This window comes from Cherax quadricarinatus, chromosome 99, assembly GCF_038502225.1.
Source record: "Cherax quadricarinatus isolate ZL_2023a chromosome 99, ASM3850222v1, whole genome shotgun sequence".
In the NCBI taxonomy this organism is placed as follows: Eukaryota; Metazoa; Arthropoda; class Malacostraca; order Decapoda; family Parastacidae; genus Cherax; species Cherax quadricarinatus.
Genome location: NC_091390.1, coordinates 11,832,262 through 11,852,087, shown reverse-complemented (window position 1 = coordinate 11,852,087; position 19,826 = coordinate 11,832,262). Strand labels below are relative to the sequence as shown.

The window sequence follows — 19,826 nt, the reverse complement described above, 5'->3', positions numbered from 1 at the left end:
AAATACTAAAACAAATCGAAAAAACAATGATAATGTTAATAAACACGATCACAAGGCCCGGTGGCCTGGTGGCTAAAGCTCCCGCTTCACACACGGAGGGCCCGGGTTCGATTCCCGGCGGGTGGAAACATTCGACACGTTTCCTTACACCTGTTGTCCTGTTCACCTAGCAGCAAATAGGTACCTGGGTGTTAGTCGATTGGTGTGGGTCGCATCCTGGGGGACAAGATTAAGGACCACAATGGAAATAAGTTGGACAGTCCTCGATGACGCACTGACTTTCTTGGGTTATCCTGGGTGGTTAACCCTTCGGGGTTAAAAATCCGAACGAAATCTTATCTTATCTTATCTTGCCTCGTAGTGACCAGTCAAGAGTCACTCTCAACCACTCTGGTAGTTGTAGTTGGAGGAGGTCGAGTCAAACTTTTCTTTATATTTTATTTAAAAAACTTTATGTACAATACATCAGGTACACAATCACAACTCCACGAGTAATACAAAAGTATTCCCTATACAATCCATGACGTAAGTACATATTTAAGACATGGAATCAATTCCAAATTCCTAACACTACCACGTACAATCATTATTAAAACCCATGTGTATCGGCCATAAGGTCGAATGTGGAATAACTTAGACTCGCTCACCCCCCCCCCCGTCAAGATACTATTCCTCTTCACACCATACACCCCTCAAGGAAGGTTCCTTGATGTTGGTGAGGGGCTCTTGATTTAGGGAATTGGATCTGTGCTCCAGTTCCCTTCCCCTCAAGGAAGGTTCCTTGATGTTGGTGAGGGGCTCTTGATTTAGGGAATTGGATCTGTGCTCCAGTTCCCCGAATTAAGCCTGAATGCCTTCCACATCCCCCCCCAGGCGGTGTATAATCCTCCGGGTTTAGCGCTTCCTCCTTGATTATAATAATAATAATTCACACCATACACATAATTACCTTATCACCTCTCCAGTGAAAACTTTAATTAGCAGTACATTAACAACCTTTTGAACTCAATCTATATATTCCAGTATGCAAACTTTACTGGTATAGAACCCATATGTCAAGGTTACAATTTACATAGCTGTATAATCCTCCAGGTTTAGCGCTTACCCCTTGATTATAATAATAATAATACAATTTACATATAAAATTTACATCAATGCAAAAACCACCATCAATCTAATTTTATTCGTTCATAGCTTTTTTTTTTTTTTTTTTTTTTTATTGGAGCCAAAATGAAAAAAAAGGCAGTACAAACCAAAACAGTACACCCTAACAATTAACATAAGCCATTTTACAAAACTAAAATGTATGAGCACATACGTCACGATAAAATGCCCGTTACCCTGACCAACCAACCCGCCACATGGTTTCCAAATCAGTTATGAACACACATGTTCATATGACAAGAACTGTAAATTGCAAGACCTTACCAGGTAGTTCAACTTGAAAGGTATAAATGATAATGAGGAAAAAAAACTCAATTGACCAGCATAGACTATATACATTCAAAAGTTATAACATTATATGTAATAAACCCCTGGTGACAGAGCTAAATATTACTCCACAAAAGTTTGAAAGACAATGAACCTGAAAAAGGTTAAAAAATGACAAAATAGGACACGCACGTCCCCCCCCCAAAAAAAAAAAAAAAAAACGGTGACCACTTCTACGTTCCCAGATTAATAAGGCGTGTTCTTTCATGTAGTGACATAAGTACATTTATCTAAGGATTTCTTATATTAACATGATACAATCTTGGGTACCTCAAACATTGTATATTTCAGCAGAAAAATTAACGACAAACCTCATGAGGTGGTTGTTGTACAAAAGGACAAATATAACTCGATATTTCTCTCGCACACCAATTACAGTACTTAAAATAATCCCCTAAAAACTCAATCACTATACTATTAGTGCTGATATCAGCACGACGCCTACATTCTACATCACAGAACAATACCTAACAAGACTATCACCAACACTGTTGGTGGAGAATCACAAGAACCACCATCACCAACACTGTTCGAGCAGCATCACTGGAACCACCATCACCACCACTGTTGGAGCAGCATCACAGGAATCACCACCACCACCACCACCACTGTTGGAGTAGCATCACAGGAACCACCATCACCACCACTGTTAGAGCAGTATCACAGGAACCACCATCACCAACACTATTGGAGCAGCATCACAGGAACCACCATTACCATCACGGATCAGCATCAGAGGAACCACCATCACCACCACTGTAGAAGCAGAATCATAGGAACTACCATCACAACCTTTGTTGGAGCAGCATCACAGGAACCACCATCACAACCTTTGTTGGAGCAGCATCACAGGAACCACCATCACCACCACTGTTGGAGCAGCATCACAGGAACCACCATCACCATAACTATTGAGCAGCTGGAGAAGCACCGCAGGAACCACCATCACCACCATTGTTGGAGCAGCACAACAGGAAGCAGCATAAGGCTTGAGTACTAGTTGCCGGTCCAGAGTACCAACAGTTACAGCTACAGACTTCATTAAACTCTCTTTACATTAATGAGAAAAACGACTTCATAGGCGGATGCTAAGCGTCCACGCTTCTGAAAAGTTCACTAATAATACTGAAATCGGTTCCGAGTACTGACGTTGTGTTGTTGGTGTTGGTGTTGCTTGTGTTGAATGTTGCTGGTGTTGGTGTTCCTTGTGTTGAGTGTTGTTGGTGTTGATTGTGTTATTGAGTGTCGTTGGTGTTGCTTGTGTTGGTGAGTCTTGGTGTTGCTTGTGTTGTTGAATGTTGCTGGTGATGGTGTTGTTTTGAGTGTTGGTGGTATTGGTATTGCTTGTGTTAAGTATTGTTGGTGTTGCTCGTGTTTAGTGTTGTTTGTGTTACTGGTGTTGGTGTTGATTGTGTTGTTGGGTGTTGGTGGTGGTGTTGATATTGATTGTGTTGCTTGTGTTGTTTGGTGTTGATATTGTGTTGCTTGTGTTGTTTGGTGTTGATATTGATGACGTTAGTTGTGTTGGTTGATATTCATTTAATAATAATAATTATTATTGGCACCCAAGTACCTACTTGCTGCTAGGGGAAGAAGGTCAGCATATTTCCCCATGCCAGGGATCCATCCTGGACCCGCCGTGTGTAAGCTGAGGGTGGAGTAAGATGTCAGGTGCGCCGAGTGCATGTGGTGGACATTCTTGACACTCCGGTTGATTCATCCCTCTAATACAGAACATTCATTTCCTGGGTAGAGGCATGGCTGACAAATAGGCGGCATAAATGGGGAGAAATCAGAATGGGGGCACGTCAAAAGCGGTGTTCCTCAGGGTCAGTGTCGGGCCCGTTGTTGTTCACAATTTACATAAACGACATAGATGAGGGAATAAATAGCGACATAAGCAAATTTGCTGATGACACCAAAATAGGCCGTCCAATTCATTCTAATGAGGACACTAGAGCACTCCAGGATGCAATGGTCGGAGAAGTGGCAGATGCAGTTTAATATTGACAAATGCAAAGTTATAAATGTTGGACAGTTAAATAACCATGCCACATATAAACTAAATAATGTAGATCTTAATACTACTGTTTGCGAAAAGGATTTAGGAGTTCTGGTTAGCAGTAATCTAAAACCAAGACAACAGTGCATTAGTGTTCGCAATAAAGCTAACAGAATTCTTTGCTTCATATCTAGAAGTATAAATAATAGAAGTCCTCAGGTTTTTCTTCAACTCTTTATATCCTTGGTTAGGCCTCATTTAGACTATGCTGCTCAGTTCTGGTCACCGTATTACAGAATGGATACAAATGCTCTGAAAAACGTACAGAGGAGGATGACAAAGATGATCCCATGTATCAGAAATCTTCCCTATGAGGATAGAATGAGGGCCCTGAATCTGCACTCTCTAGAAAGGCGTAGAATTAGGGGGGATATGATCGAGGTGTATAAATGGAAAACAGGAATAAATAAAGGGGATGTAAGTAGCGTGCTGAAAATTTCCAGCCAAGACAGGACTCACAGCAATGGTTTCAAGTTGGAAAAATTCAGATTCAGGAAGGATATAGGAAAGCACTTGTGGATGAGTGGAACAAACTCCCGAGTACAGTTGTTGAGGCTAAAACGTTGTATAGTTTTAAAAATAGGTTAGATAAATACATGAGTGGGTGTGGGTGAGTGTGAGTTGGACCTGACTAGCTTGTGCTGCTGGGTCTGGTACCGTGCTCCTTCCTTGAGTGGAGGTGACCAGACTGGGTGGGTCATTGGGCTAATCTGGGGGGGGACATGGACCTGCTCCGCATGGGTCAGTAGGCCTGTTGCAGTGTTCCTTCTTTCTTATGTTCTTAAGACCCCGGGAAAGATCCAACAGACTTCACCACATCACAAAAATAAGAGTTACAATCCCGACCATGGTCAGGAACTACTCCAGTTTCACAAAAGAAAAACCATATGCCAAAATATTGTTTTCTGTCTTGCTCAGATGTAATAACCACACTTAAAACAAATCAACATCTCAGTCGCACAACGCCATCACATCTATACACTCTCAAGCGCACGTAACTAACTTACCATAACTACAAAACATGCAACTTATTAACTCCCGCCTTTCACCTTAACGTTCCTAACATACCTCAGGGTATTACCAAGGGACGAGTCCAACCCCTCGCTGCCTTACCCGCCTCAGTTGCAGCAACCGCTGTACTGTAAGACTCCTATAGCTTGCAGGGAAAACAGTACCCCACCTCCCACCATAAAGAAGTCTATTCCTACAACATGTTCTATAAATACCCACTACAACCACCTTAACTCTAACTGCTCCCTCGGTTTCCCTCATACCCCATGAGATATATAGGAAATCAGTCACCACGTACAGTATTGCTCTTCTTACCTCCCTTGACACTCCTCTAACTTCCAAGGTTAAGACACCGTACAGTTGAGATACTTCCCCTACTAAGAAATACTGAAACCCTCCCCAACCACGTACAAACCTCTTCCAATGTTTCACAAAAAAAAAAAAAAAAATTTCTTCTACACCGCAACGTAAACAATTTGCCTCCCTTACCAAACTCGTCCTCCTTAAAACCCATTTTTATGCTAAAATTCCCACGATAAATCTGTACAATAATTCGCAAAGCCTCGGTGCCAACTTGAGCTTACAAAAAACCCTCCCATATTTCCACCCAATTATACAACACAAATACACAGACACCCCCTGCACAATTTCCCTATGGCAACATATCCACACCATTTGCCACGCCCTGATCCTTTCAACATTTTTCAACTTCAACAACAAACGCAACATGTCCTCGCACTCTATTAATCCTCTGCCACTCCACCATTTGCGTATACTATATATATACCATTACCCGACCCACTCGGACTCCCCTCTCCCCGCCCTCCCTAACGAACCGCTGCTTTACACATAGGGCCTTCGCCCTTGACCCCAATGCCGAGACCTAAACCCCCAAGACGTACGTGTGTCATGAGAAACCTCCCTACTCAACCAAGCTCTCCCGTAACCCCAAACATAACCTAAGACCCTTCTCTGCAACTCCTCAATATCCACGTCCCGTAATGAGTATACCCACTCCCCATACCTTATTGTAATCAAGACAGTTAACCACCACTGCCCTCTGTTGCAAGGAGACATCCCCACCTCTTAATCCTCAGAGATGGTCTAAAGCCCTTTTTAACACCAATTCAAAATTTATCCTTCAACCCTCCCTCTCTTCCGCCATGTACACGATCCCACATATTTTAAGTTGCTCCACGACTGACCACCCATACCTTTCGCCCCCCCCCCCACACCCACGTACCCACCTCAAATAATTTTGATTTCAACCTGTTAATGCACATACCAGTCACTGCCCCAAAAAACTCAACAATCCCCCTACCCACAATCTGCAATTCCTCCTCCTCTTTTAACAAAATCGTGATACCGTCCACTACACTCGCTGCACGGTTACTACCCAGTACCCCACACCCAAAACCACCATCCACCAGTTCATAAAATGGATTTTGCACACAGGCAGAAAACAGCTGAGACAAAGCCCCCCCCCCCTTGCCTCAAACCACATTCCATACGTGTACAGGCTGCCCTAACTTACCATTCACCTGTACTCGTACCATTGCTGAGGCATACAAACTGTCAACCCATCATACTATCCCCTCCCCAAAACGCTGCCTTAATAAATACATGCCAACACTCAAACATTTTCCCAGTAAAACCCAAGGACACCCCCCCCTTGACACCCCCAAAAACTCCCTAACACACCAATGTCCTTCCCTCATGCTCCTACCTGGTATGCCCACCTGTCCCCTATGAATAATTCCATAACTTTTCTCATCCTGTTACCTACGACTTTTGCAAATATTTTTGTCTGAGCACATAAGAGATATAGCCCTATATGCACTCAGACCGCTTCCCTCCCTGAGCATGTAATTCAATACCTCAACCAACCATTCCTTAATGCTTCCCCAATGCATCCTACAAAATTCATTCAATATGCCATCTATACCTGGTGATTTCCCTCTACTCGTCCTAAATATCGCCTCCTCAACCTACTCCACACGAATCCTGCCTTCTAGTACCCTCCAATCCCTTTCACATATAACCTTTCTGAACCCCCCCCCATCAGACCATCCTCATGGACCCCGCTCCTCTCCACCAGAGCTTTTCCTCAAACCAATCATCAGTATAAAATCTCATGCTGTCCATATTAAAGAGTAACTGACCGGGCAGGTATCCACCCAAACCCGTGCATACTTCCAAACGCAAGAGGAATGTTGCCTGTTGTCTAACCCAAAATTTCCACAGGACATAACCCATAGCACCTCTTCCATGCCCGCCCTGATTCTTACCGCACTGAAACGCTCCTTGTGAATTTCGGAAAGTCCATTGCAAATATGTTCAATGTCTTCGTACCTACTACTTCCGCCCAAAAATAATAATAGTTCAGTTGCCCCTCCAAATCATTTTGTAACCTATACCTCCACCTCACCTCCTCCTTACCCCAATTCCTATAATAACTCTCTATCCCAGGTCTGGCGTGAATTTCCCACCATTCCAACAAACATTCACCTTCCCTCCACATTTCCCTAAGATCCTTCCACCAATCCTGAAAAGTGCACCAATCCCCCTCCCCATCCAAAAGCCACACATTCACTTTCCAATAACCGGGATAAATCCGTATCATTCCATCAAAGTCCATATCCGCTAGCACTGCACGGTAGTCTGAAAACCCCACATCAAAGGTCTGTACGCACCCAACTCAAATTCCCTGTGTTACACAAGTTCTATCCAGACTGGCCACGTAGCCTCTGCAGACCAACGTGTGCTCCACCCCCCCCCCCCACACGTGTGGTGTGAATATAATACAAACAATTCATAGTTTGCAAGTTACTTAACAGCAAGTGCAGGATTGCTAAAACTCTTGTCCACAGGGCTCAAAAAGAGTTGTTGACATGGTTTGGACATGAGAGAATGAAACAAAACTGACTTCTACAGTCTATAAATCTGTAGTGGAGGGAAAACGAGGTACGAGTTACCCTAGGAAAGGATAGAGGGACAGTATAAAGGAAGTTGTGTGTGCAAGGGGCTTGGACTTCCAGCAAGCATTCGTGACCATATTTGATACGAGTGAATGGAGACAAACATGCTGTTATAGCATGAGCAAACTAACATTTACAAAAGGATTCAGGGAAACTGGCAGGCCAGACTGGCAGATGGCAAGTACAGTGTCTGCACTCTAAAGGAGGGGTGTTAGGGGAGGGACGAGTAAAATAATTTTTTTTTTTTGGGGGGGGGGGAGAGTCCTAATTCAATGAAATTTTGACAGTGCATTAAACAGCATAAAAAAACATATAACCTGTGTTTGTTTTGACTATTACCCTTCAAGTTAGATAAAAAAAACAAATTATGCACAATTTCATAGGTCCTAACACTTTCCTCTTTCTACTAAATTCTGAAAATGTACAATATTCTAGTTAACCTCAGATGAAACATAAAGGCTACATTAACAACCCAGGACAGTTTACCAACAATATCAGTACATTCCATAAAAAAAATAATGTTCAAGTTGTTCTTTCTTGGAGGTAAGAGGAAAAATTCATTAAAAAAATCTTAACAATATCGCAAATCCTCTCAGGTTGTTTGTAGAACCATCATTCCTCAATAACATCTGAAAGAAAGGTCATGGCAATCCAATGAATACTTACCACACAAGATGAATTACAATGTCAATAATTTATTACCCAGTTTTTTTTTTTTTACTCTAAGCAAGTGGCACACCAACTGTGTGTGCTACACCCCTCCAACCTTCTTTACAGCCTCCCACCTACTAACAGACTCACTCTATGTCTGTCTGTCTGTCTGTCTGTCTGTCTGTCTGCTATCTGCACACAAGTTGCCATGTACAATATTTACAATGAAATAATCATAGAAATCGTAATTTTCGGAAGAACAAACAAGAAATTGATATTTGCAAACATGTATTTTTGTTGATGGCAAAAACAAAAAAAATACATTTAATGAAAAACATGCTTAGAAATATCATACAAACAAGCTGATTACATCAAAATGTTGGCAACATTTTTCACTAGCAAAACATCATTTCCCATATTCTTTCAATTTTAATGTCCTGATCACTGAAAAAACTCACCCCTCCCTTAATTAATGTCACAGTTTTATAAACTGTAGTGTAAAGCACCCCTCCGGCAAGACATTCATCCAGTCGATGATGATTAAACTTTTTCTTCTTCGAGCCACCCTGCCTTGCTGGGAATCGGCCAGCGTGTTAATAAAATAAACGACCCCTGTCTACCAGTCAGTTTCAGGCCATACTAAAAAATCACATCATCACCCAAAATTAACCACACAAACCATACCTAATACCCACCAGTTACTCAAAAGCTGCTGCTGCTGCTACTCCCATTGTCCTGAGGATTGCTCAACCACTTACCTACTACAATATTAGATAATTGCCTAAATTTCATTGTTTTCAACACTACTAAATTGTAATATCTACATCATACTGTAAACTGTTTTCAATTCTTTTGACAAATTACACTGATGTACAAACACATACAATAATTAGGTGTACATGCCAAAATCCCATTTGTATGCACAAGACCATTTCAGGCAAACCTAGAAATTAACTTAATATTAACAAGACAATAATACACACTTCATATACTCATTACAAGAGTTACAGTCAATAAAGTACAACTGCATTTTCTGTCAGGTAATGCTACACGCTTTGGATAAATCTAGTAGAGACTTGTGACACTATTCAATTACTTAATAAAGATTACATTATTACAATGGAACAATTTACAATCATGTATTACACTTTAGTACTACGTATTTAACCCTTAAACGGTCCAAAGAGATCGACGTTCAAATTTGTATTTCTACAAAAGTAGATCTACTTTGTTTTACATATTTTCAAATATAACAAAAAAAAAAATGTAGATAAAAGTTTTTTTTACACGTTTTCAAATGTAAAACAAAAAAGAAGATCTACATTTTTTTACATATACTTTCAGATGTTGAAAAAACGTATATATACGTTTGGAAATTAAAACAATAAAATTTTGTATTACTGTGGAACAATTTACATTATGGTATACTGTATTACATTCTACTATTTACAATAATAGAAAAATAAACATGCTAATTTCGCAGTACCAAGTGGTTGAGCATTCATCAGCACAATATGAGTAGCTTTTGAGAAACTGCTAGTGATTAGGTATGGTTTGTCTGGTTCATTTTCAGTTATAACGTGTTTTCTTATTTGGGCCTTAAACTCGTTACCAGACGGTGATCCTCTGCCGTGTTCCGGCTACGAATTCCACGTCTGTGGGCCTTTTACGTGCACGACAAACAAACATTTTGGCACGGGGACAAATGAACACTAGGGATATCGAAGGGTGATCTGTGTCTCGTATTATGGTTGTGTTCTGTTATAGTCATCGAGGAGGACTTTGAGCAAGACAAGGATTTACATCACAATATAGTGCTCTGGGTAGGCAGCAGACAATAATTGTGGACGCTTTGTATATTTAGCAAGTTAAGACTCTTGAAAACAAGTAGTGTGTGTTGTCTAATGCACAAATTAGTAGTAGTAATCAATTGCCCCACACCTTTTTTCTGGGTTATTAAAGGCTTAAAGTAATTTCTGTCTTGAGCCCCATTCACAAATACCAGACCATAATGCAATTATTCTCTACTAGACTTATCAAAGCCATGTAGCATTACCTAACAACATTCAGTTCTCTTGTACCCAATTTAACGTATCTAATGACCATAATGAATCATTATTGCTTTCCCAATCTTATTAAGTTAACAATTTTCAAGTTTTGCCCAAAATGCTCTGCATACTAAAGGAGCTGTTGCCATGTATACCCAACTATTATATTCCTCTGTACAATCATATATCATGTCAATATTCTGATTTGTTCAAGAGTAATACAATGATGGGTGAAAAGATTCAAGCCACTCATTTGCACACTACTGGTTACATTTCCCTATTTTTTTTTAGCTAATAATCATGGTAACTCAGTAAGATCTGTTCAGGTAAGATAAAGGGATATTGGCAACTTTCCATCTAGATAATCATTACATCAGGCATTACTAACTGGAATTTTACTACAGAGATTTCATCTTATAGTTGGGAACAAATCATTTATATTGTTAGTTGTATCAATAGGCTCGAGTTTCAGTTCATTTGGCTTAATTAGTACAATAACACTAGCTCTGTTTGGTTTGAGGGTACCCACGATCTCATAGTGCATCTTCCACATCTTTTTAATATCTATCTCCTCGCCTTCGGTGAATTACAATAGTACGGCTGCTTAGACCGAGTAATTTGGCGAGGATCGACGTACAACGGTGTTTGATAAACTCTTTGAGCCCCTTCTCTATTGTCTTTCGTGATGGATCTAGCGATGCTCTTAGTAAGCCATGGGCAACTTACTTACTCTTTTGTTAGTCATCTGTTTAGTTTTTATGGGATAAAACATTTGTTATATACTCTATGCATTTTGTTTACAATATAGTGTATTGTTAATCAAGTCAAACACAGGTTAGTCATCTGTTTGTTAGGCCAAACTTGATGTTAAAATCTCCTGCTATTGGTTGGTGCTTATTCAATTGTGTACCTGTAATCAGTGTTCTTAGTTTAGCACTGAAAGCTGATATATTGGTATGAGACATCCTGTACATGACCTCAACAGCTATAGGATTTTTTTTTTTTTACAGACAAATTTGCAAGTATATACTATTCACCATATTAATCACTGATACATATAGTGTTGCTACATGATAGTGCAAATGTCTATTGTGTCTTAAGCCACATTTCAGTAAGAATACAGGAGGTTTTCTTTAATGAATCTACAAGTGCCAAGTCATCATAATAGTGTTTGCTTAGGGATGCAATAAATACATTACATGCACACAAATTAATTAAACTTATGTTATACTAGTCACCACATAGCACCTATTACTGAAGCAAACATATCCCAAAAAGATGCCTAACACACGGATAAATGTTTCCTGTAAGGGGTCAGCTCACAAGAAAAGGTTACTGCATGTGCAACTTGCTATGCAAGACTCCTCCTACAACCAGTTTCAGCAAGACTCGAGTGTTTCCAGAGTCGCGTAAAACTTCGTTGAGGCTGCAAAACTCGTGTACTTCAATTTCCGTAAAGACTAAAGTGTTCCAACCATCAGGTACAATTTCATAAAGGCTGTAGCACCAAATTGTCTCAAGTTTTCTCACCAGCTCTTGTCCTGGAACAAGTCGAGAGGTCAAATCCAGTGGCTTCCAACACGAGTATTCGATAGTCGTCGACGCGACACTCGTACGCGTACGATGCAACTTCAGCAATAATAAAACATCTCAGACCACTAATCACCCAACAAAAGGCTGTAATCAGAATGATAAAAAATTCCCACTACAGACAACACACTCCACCAATATTCAAAACTCTAAACCTACTCACAATTCAAAACATCCATACTTATTACTGCACCTACTACATACATAGAACACTTAACTCTGACATAAACCCTCCCCTCAAACATCTCCTTACCAACCTCAACAGAACACATGACCATAACACAAGGCACAGATCACTCTTTGATGTTCCTCGTGTCCATCGCACGCTATGCAAAAACTCAATGCACATAAAAGGCCCTAAAATCTTGAATTCATTACCTGTGAATATAAAAGAAACATTATCTGTTTATAAATTCAAGTCTCTTCTCAAAAATCACTTACTCACCCACAACTAAATAAATACTGAATAATTGTATCTCATAAATTGTATCTTATATATGTATCCCATTATTTTATCTCATAAATGTCAACCTGTGACCCAATCAAACTTTGTTACTATTTAACTTCATTACCTAACAGAATACTCCATTCTACTGATTACACAGCAACACAGTAAATGACCATATAACCTGTCTTTGTAATACTCATTTGTACTAAATTGTTATCTGTTTTACAATAATTTTTGTACCACTGAATATATCATTGCTCAGTTAATCTTAAATTAATTTTAAGCTGCCCATAAATAAATAAATAAATACTGATTGTACAGCATTGCATGCAACCATACGACCTGTTTTTGTAATACTCATTTGTGCTTAATTGTTATCTGTTTACAATAATGTTTTACCACTGAATACTTCATTGCTTAGTTAATCTTAAGTTAATTTTAAGCCTGCCCGTAATGCTATGCATTCAAGTGGCTTTGGCATGCTGCATTTAACTGTATTCTTTTTTACTTCTCTGTATCATGTTCAAATTAATAAATAAATAAATAAATAAACGTACGACCTTAATTCATTCCGGGAGGCTCTTCGAGTGCTGCTCCATTTGATTATCTGACAAGGATGTTACCCACACCACTCCACTAATGCCCAGGATGTGACCCACGCCAGTTCCTCGAGGAACAATCCTCTCCGACTCGGCAGATATTCTCTAGAGTTTGTCACGGCAGTCATCTCTGACTCGCCCGCGCGAGACACTGCCGGACGCATTTCCGATGTCGTCTCTACCTCCGCATCCGCTGCTCCGCGGGTAGATTGGAAAATTTAAGGAATGCCCACAACCAGGGTAGGGTTACTCGGGGATAGAAAGGTTAGCCAACCTGAATAGCCCAGGTTGCTAAGTAAGACAGACACATATGCAAAAGTTAGATACTATCTTTATTCCAAAATGTTTGGCCTCTGTAGTTTTGAGGGGGTCAGTCCCTCAGCCTGGAGAAAAGTATTTATTCCATAGTATGAATTATCTTATTATATAAACCACTGCCAGCAACTGCTATCTGGCTATTTTAATCTCCCTCGTGTAAAATGGCACAACACAATGTTATACCTGAAATATCTCAGGGAAAAGCACCCTGGCTCAACAGGCACAAACTGAAGCTTTGTGAAAAGTACACATTGAACCAACAGATAAACAATCCCACCAGAAATGGATTTGATATTCACAAACAAAAAACTAATCAAAGACAATTACAATAACAATATACTCTGAGCATAACAAACAAGTATTAACTCAGGGTGTGGGAACTGCAATATCTTGAGCAAGTTCAATTTCAACAACCATAGAAATAACTGGAAAAAAAATAAACCAAGAACTATCAGACACGAATGCACTAAATCCTCACCAGTGCCCGGACAAGCTCAATACTAGGTCTGTATTAAACACGTACCGTTGAGGAAACCCAGATCAGATACAGCGTACGAGATGGTACAATAGAAAACAACTTGGGATATCGCACCCGAGTACAAAAACAACAAAAGGCCATATTGCGAGATGCCCAAAATATTTCTACTAGTATGCAAAATCAAACAATTGCCTATAGAATTCGACCGTAATCGACGAGACTCGTATACGGACGATGAACAGAAAATGAGTGAAATTCTAAGAGAACAATATCAGTCGGTGTTCAGCAACCCAGTAAATGACAGCAAGAAACATTTTTCACTCCATCACAAGGCTGCACACACCAACTGATATTAGTACAAATCCCATAGATTAAAAAAAAAAAATGCCCACTCAGCACCTGGACAAGATTCAGGGAATCCTCTATTTATAAACAAATGCAAGGTACCACAAGCATGAGCCCTCGGTATTCTTTGGAGAAAGAGCCTACATCTAGGTGAAATACCACAGACCTTAAAGAGCGCAGACAGCTCCTTCGCATAAGGCAAGTAATACATCACTAGCTAAATATTACATCAAAAAAATATTCAAAAAAGTGATGAGACAGCAGATTACAAATTTCTTGGACCGGCATAACCCACACCACTGGTGTTTGAGCAGGACAATCATACCTGTCACAGCTCCTGAACCACTATGACAGAATCACAAACATGTTACAAGATGACCAAAGTGCAAATGTGATATGCACAGATTTTGCAAAAGTGTTTCTTCACAAATGTCATCATGGAGTAATAGTTCACAAAATAGAGGGCCACAGGCACTACAAGGAAGGTAAGAAGGTGGATTTTCAAGTTCCTAACACACAACACAGTAAACAGCAACAACAAGGTAAAAAACTCAATTCCCCAAATTACTGTTCTGGTACCTCTGCTGTTTCTCATCCTCATAGCATACATAAAAACACCCGGCATAGTTTTGTTTCCTTTGCAAATGACACTAAAATAAGAATGATAGTCACTGAAAAATTACAGTGAAAAACAACAATATAACATTCAATGGTGGTAAGTTCCTGCTGCTTAGGTATAGAAAGAACAAAAAACTCAAGAGGATCACCAAATAGAACAAAAACAACAGGTCAAAGACTTGGAAATAATTAAGTTAGTTACCTTACTAACAATAGCAACATATCTGCAGAGGGTTTCAAGGGTCAACGCCCCCTAAGGCCCAGTCTCAGACCGGGCTGTTACTGCTGGCCGCAGTAGATAACAACAGCCCGGAGGAGGAGGAGAAGGATGATGGGGTGGGTATTAAGACCTTTCAAAACAAGGGAAACAATAACAATGGTGACACTTCAAATCACTAGTGGCCAGTACTGACGGCCCCGTTCAAAGCACGAGAAATATATGGCCTTGAACAAATAGAGAGATCGTTTATAGCCCACATAGAGCCAGTAAAACATTTAAGGCAACACTGTAGTATCAACAAGACTATTCAACCTCTTACCACTGCCAGAACAGGTCTACAAGTCTTCAACACAAAATTGGACAAGTATCATCTTCACTAGGTCCTATAACAACCAGGCTGTCGGACAGTGGGCCTCCAGCAGCAACAGCCTCGTTAACCGGACAAGCACCAGACGAGTCTGGCCCGAGGTTGTGCTCCGAAAGTATCAGAGTTCTCGAGAGGGAACGATGAGCCCTCGGTACCCCTGAGAGTGGATACCTCAAATCGGTGACTGTGGAAGTTGGAGTCTGATGGAGAGTGCGTGACGACTCGCCTGCCGAAGGACCTACCCATTAAAATGGCACGACGCTCGAGTGTTCTCCCAATATTCAACCACCAGAGCACTAGTGGCCGTGCTCTCTCGCTCGAGAGGCAAGGTCTCGGAGGATCGTGTGGTTGCGGCCTGAGACTACCTCGTTGGTCGTTGTGATTCTTCGTGGCACTCGTACGGGTGAGAGGGTTGTGATCACTGTAGATGGCAACCACACAAGATGACTGCCCCCCCCCAAAAAAAAAAAAAAAAATCAAATGCTCCAGCACAAGTATCAGGGCTAACTAGGACTTCCTTTTCGATGGTGGAGCAGGCCCATCGATGGGTCCAATACTTGGCTCACTAATATGCTATAGGCTGCAAACACTGCCTTTCAGACGCTTGTAGTAACGCTTCCCCGATCGCCGACTCTCGGACGTCGACCTGGAATGCAGAATGTTTTGAAAAATCACGAGACAGCGAAATGAGTACGGTTCGTAATGCGTGTTTTCGTTGCATTTCTGGAATTAGAAAAGCCGTATGATAGGGTGGATAGGGGAGCAACGTTACAAGCGTATGGAATAGGTGGCAAGTTACCGAGTCCTACGGTTTATACGAGCACACTAAGGCTTAGGGTGTGTACGAGAGGGGTACATTGCTTTCCGGAAAATGCTAGTGTTGGGGAAAGAGGTGGAATTAAATTATGATAAATTAAATACAAAATGGGAGTTGACACAGTTAGTTACTTTTTGCTGGTGATACTATGCTTTTCAGGGATTCTAAAGTGGCAAAGGTTAATGGACAAGTTTCAAAGTGAACATAGATAAAGATAGGTTTATGAAACAAGAGGTGAACCACAGAACTGAACGAAAAAAAGATATTCGTGCATTGAGGTATCTGTGGAGACAGAGACCACTATGGAGGCAAAGAAGGGAATGTAGTAGAGTATAGTAGCACCAGCACTCTTATATAGGTGTAAAACATGGGTTGTAAATGGTGTAGCAAAAAGGAGGCTGAAGGCAGTGGAGATGTTATGTCTAAAGTACAAAGTTGAAGGTGAACAGATAAGAGAAAGGTGATGAGGGTATCAAACGATTTATACGAGGAAAAAAATGGATATTACATTGGAGGGATTATGGAAATGGATATGTTCAGATATTTGGGAACTGATTTGTCAACAGATGGGTTTATGAACAACGAGGTTAACCCAACAATTGATGAAGGAAAAAAGTTGAGTGGTGCATTGAGGTGCCTGGAAATAAAAAACATTATCCATGGAGGCAAAGAGGGAAATGTACTAAACTATAGTGGTACTAACACTCACATGGGTGTGGGATTGCTGCAGCCAAGAGGAGGCTGGACGCAGTGGACATGTCATGTTTAAGGGCAATGTGTGGTGTATCTATTATATGGAGAATTTGTCATATTAGTCAGAGGGATGAGGGGGTTATTGAGGTGATTTGCTCATTTAGAGAGGATGGAGCAAAATAGAATAACTTGGAGGGTGTACAAATCTGTAGGGGGAAGGATGGGTAGTGGTCATTCTAGGAAAGGGTGAAGGGGAAGAGGGAGGGAGGGAGGTAGAGAGATTGTGTGTGCAATGGGAATAAAGCAAAAGTGTTCAAGATAAATGGTTTTTGAGACCTGACAAGCTGTTGGAATGTGAGCAGTATAATATTTTGCAAAGGCATTTAGGACGACCAGTTAACCGGACATAAAGGAACGGTTTGGAATATTTGTTGTTTGGAGTGACATCTGCAAAGACAGTGATTATGTGTGAATGATGGCAATGAAAATTTTTAATGATGAATTTGTGTTTCTTTTCTGGATTTTTTCATAATTCTGGGATGTAATTGATTAGGCAGAGAGCTCCATCAAGCCTAGCATCTCTATACAGGTATGTACTAGTTTTGATGCCAATTAATACAGACTCGTAAGAGGAAAAAAACATCGTCTGAGCTTGAATCAAAATGTGCCAAAATTACGGTGGTCCCTCGTTTTTCGTAATTAATCTGTTCCAGAGTGTGTGACTATTGTCGAAACTGATGATTTGCAAAACCATTTTTCCCACGAGAAATAATGTAAACATAATTAATCCAGTCCAAACACCCAGAAGTATCGACAAAAAAATTTTCTGTTTACCTTAAAGATACATTTGCATGCACAAAACAATAAACATTCAACATGACAGTTACCTTCACTGAAGGCGGCGGCGGCGGCGGCGGCGGCGGCGGCGGCAGCGGCAGCGGCAGCGGCAGCGGCAGCGGCAGCGGCAGCGGCAGCAGCAGCAGCAGCAGCAGCAGCAGCAGCAGCAGCAGCAGCAGCAGCAGCAGCAGCAGCAGCAGCAGCAGCAGCAGCAGCAGCGGCGGCGGCAGCAGCGGCGGCAGCAGCGGCGGCGGCGGCGGCGGCGGCTGCGGCGGCTGCTGCTGCTGCTGCTGTTGTTGTTGTTGATGGATGCAAGACACAGAGAAAGAAAAGAGGTTATTGTTTGGAAAGGGAAGGGGGTCCATAAGGACTCTAGGTACCAAGTCCTTATCAGGGGTCACTTCTCTAGCTTATAGATTTACATGCAGAAAAGAATGACAAATAAATTTAAAGCACTAATAAAATGGATAAATGAACATTTAACATCACACTAACCTTTATTCGAGACTTGTTGGTGTATGGCAGAGAGACACGAGGCAACTTAACTGTTGGAGAACGACGTCGATATCAACTCGACAGCTTATTTATCTATCGCAATTCAACTAATACAACATAAGAAACAATATTAATAACATAAAAACATGGAATATACTCTAAAATGAACAAGTCATTACGTATGTCACGACTGGTGTTGGGTTGTTGTTGGGCCAGGACCACCGAGAGCATAAGCCGTACATAATGGTGGTGAAAGCTGCAACTGAGGCAACGCTGTTTTCTGTAGCCGTATACAACTCCAACAGTATTGGAGGAGTTAGCAAAATTGCTGAATCACTGAAGAAGGCACCCTCTACCACTATCACAACTGCTACCACCATCACTACTGCCCTGTACCACGATCACAACTGCTACCACCACCACTTTCCTATTTTTCTACAGACTTTTTCTTGAATTGTATCGTGTTTCTCGCATTCTTTACCAGAGGGCTGGCACTAGAAGCTTTCTTTGGAGCAGTGGTACCTTATTTAGCAGTTTCAACCACTAAAATGAATGGAATATTATGAAATGTATTGTATAAACGGGCAAGATCGTCCTCCCTCACTTGTAAGTAATGGCATACCAGCTGGGAACAGAGCGTGGGGCCGCTCGAGGCGTGCGTGCGCATCTGGGACGAACGACCACTTGCAAGTCGGACGACGATTCGCGAGTCGACGTTCCGACGAAAAACATGTTACGAGTTTCGAAAATTACAACTTCTGATGCTTACGAGAAACGAGGGACCACTGTGTATGATTTTTATATTCTTAATCAGTATCAATAATAGTGCCTGTATAGTGATTTTAAATATTTTTTTTAAAATCCAGCCAAGTATGGCTAAAAATGCTAAACTACAGTCCGGCGATTTTTGGGTGCCAAATATTTTTTTTTTCCTCTAAAAATGAAAAGTAGGTTCAATGGAACTTTGGCTAATCAATTATTTATCTTAATGAGCTGAACAGAAAAATCATATTACATATAAGAAAGGCAAGCTGGTGAAGAATACTGTACGCTGGGGCTGTGGTTGGAGAATACTCCAGGGTAGGGCTGTGGTTGGAGAATACTGCAGGGTGGTGCTGTGGTTGGAGAATACTGCAGGATGGGGCTGCGGTAGGTGGATAATACAAATTTATTATAATACAAAATCACACATTCTAACCTTTGCAAGAAATAAAAATTTGTATTTAAGGAAAGCTTTCACTGTGTTCACACTCCAGTAACTGATGGAAGCCAGGAGACAATAAACTGGACAACAATACAGTAAATGCTCAGTATCATCAACTTTCAAAAACACCCAAACAAAATCTACTGCATAAATTGCATTTCTCACTTATACTGTATATACATTGAGGAACTTTTAAATGTTGATGAATAGATGGAGGCAATAATTTCACGCAATGGCCGGGGACGTATAACATCTTTCACCAGTTGAGAACAGCAACACGTGAGTGTGGGGGAGGTGAACGAGGCATTACGTACAATGAAACGGGGTAAAGCAGCTTGAACTGACGGGATCGCGACAGAAATGTTAAAAGCGGAGGCGGGGGTAGGAGGGGTTGTACGTATGGCTGGCGGGTCTAATGTACGTTCACGAATGTGCCAATATTATTTCGGTATGCCTGCTGCAGTGTTCCTTCTTTCTTATGTTCTTGTCCTTTCTGAACCTAAATTTTTTTTCCAACTTGAAACCTTTGCTGAGAGTCATGTCTTGGTTAGATATT

At 41.0% G+C, this 19,826-nt stretch overlaps 1 long non-coding RNA gene across 1 annotated transcript in view; it reads right to left on the bottom strand.

The window, feature by feature from the left end:
* Positions 1 to 9,575: 9,575 nt before the first annotated feature.
* Positions 9,576 to 19,826, bottom strand: part of LOC128702449 (uncharacterized) — a 56,160-nt gene continuing 45,909 nt past the window's right edge. The window contains exons 5-6 of the long non-coding RNA XR_011390973.1: positions 19,117 to 19,210; positions 9,576 to 15,870 (exon numbers count right to left, since the gene is read on the bottom strand). This is a non-coding gene — a long non-coding RNA (uncharacterized lncRNA). The remainder of the gene's footprint in view (positions 15,871 to 19,116; positions 19,211 to 19,826) is intronic.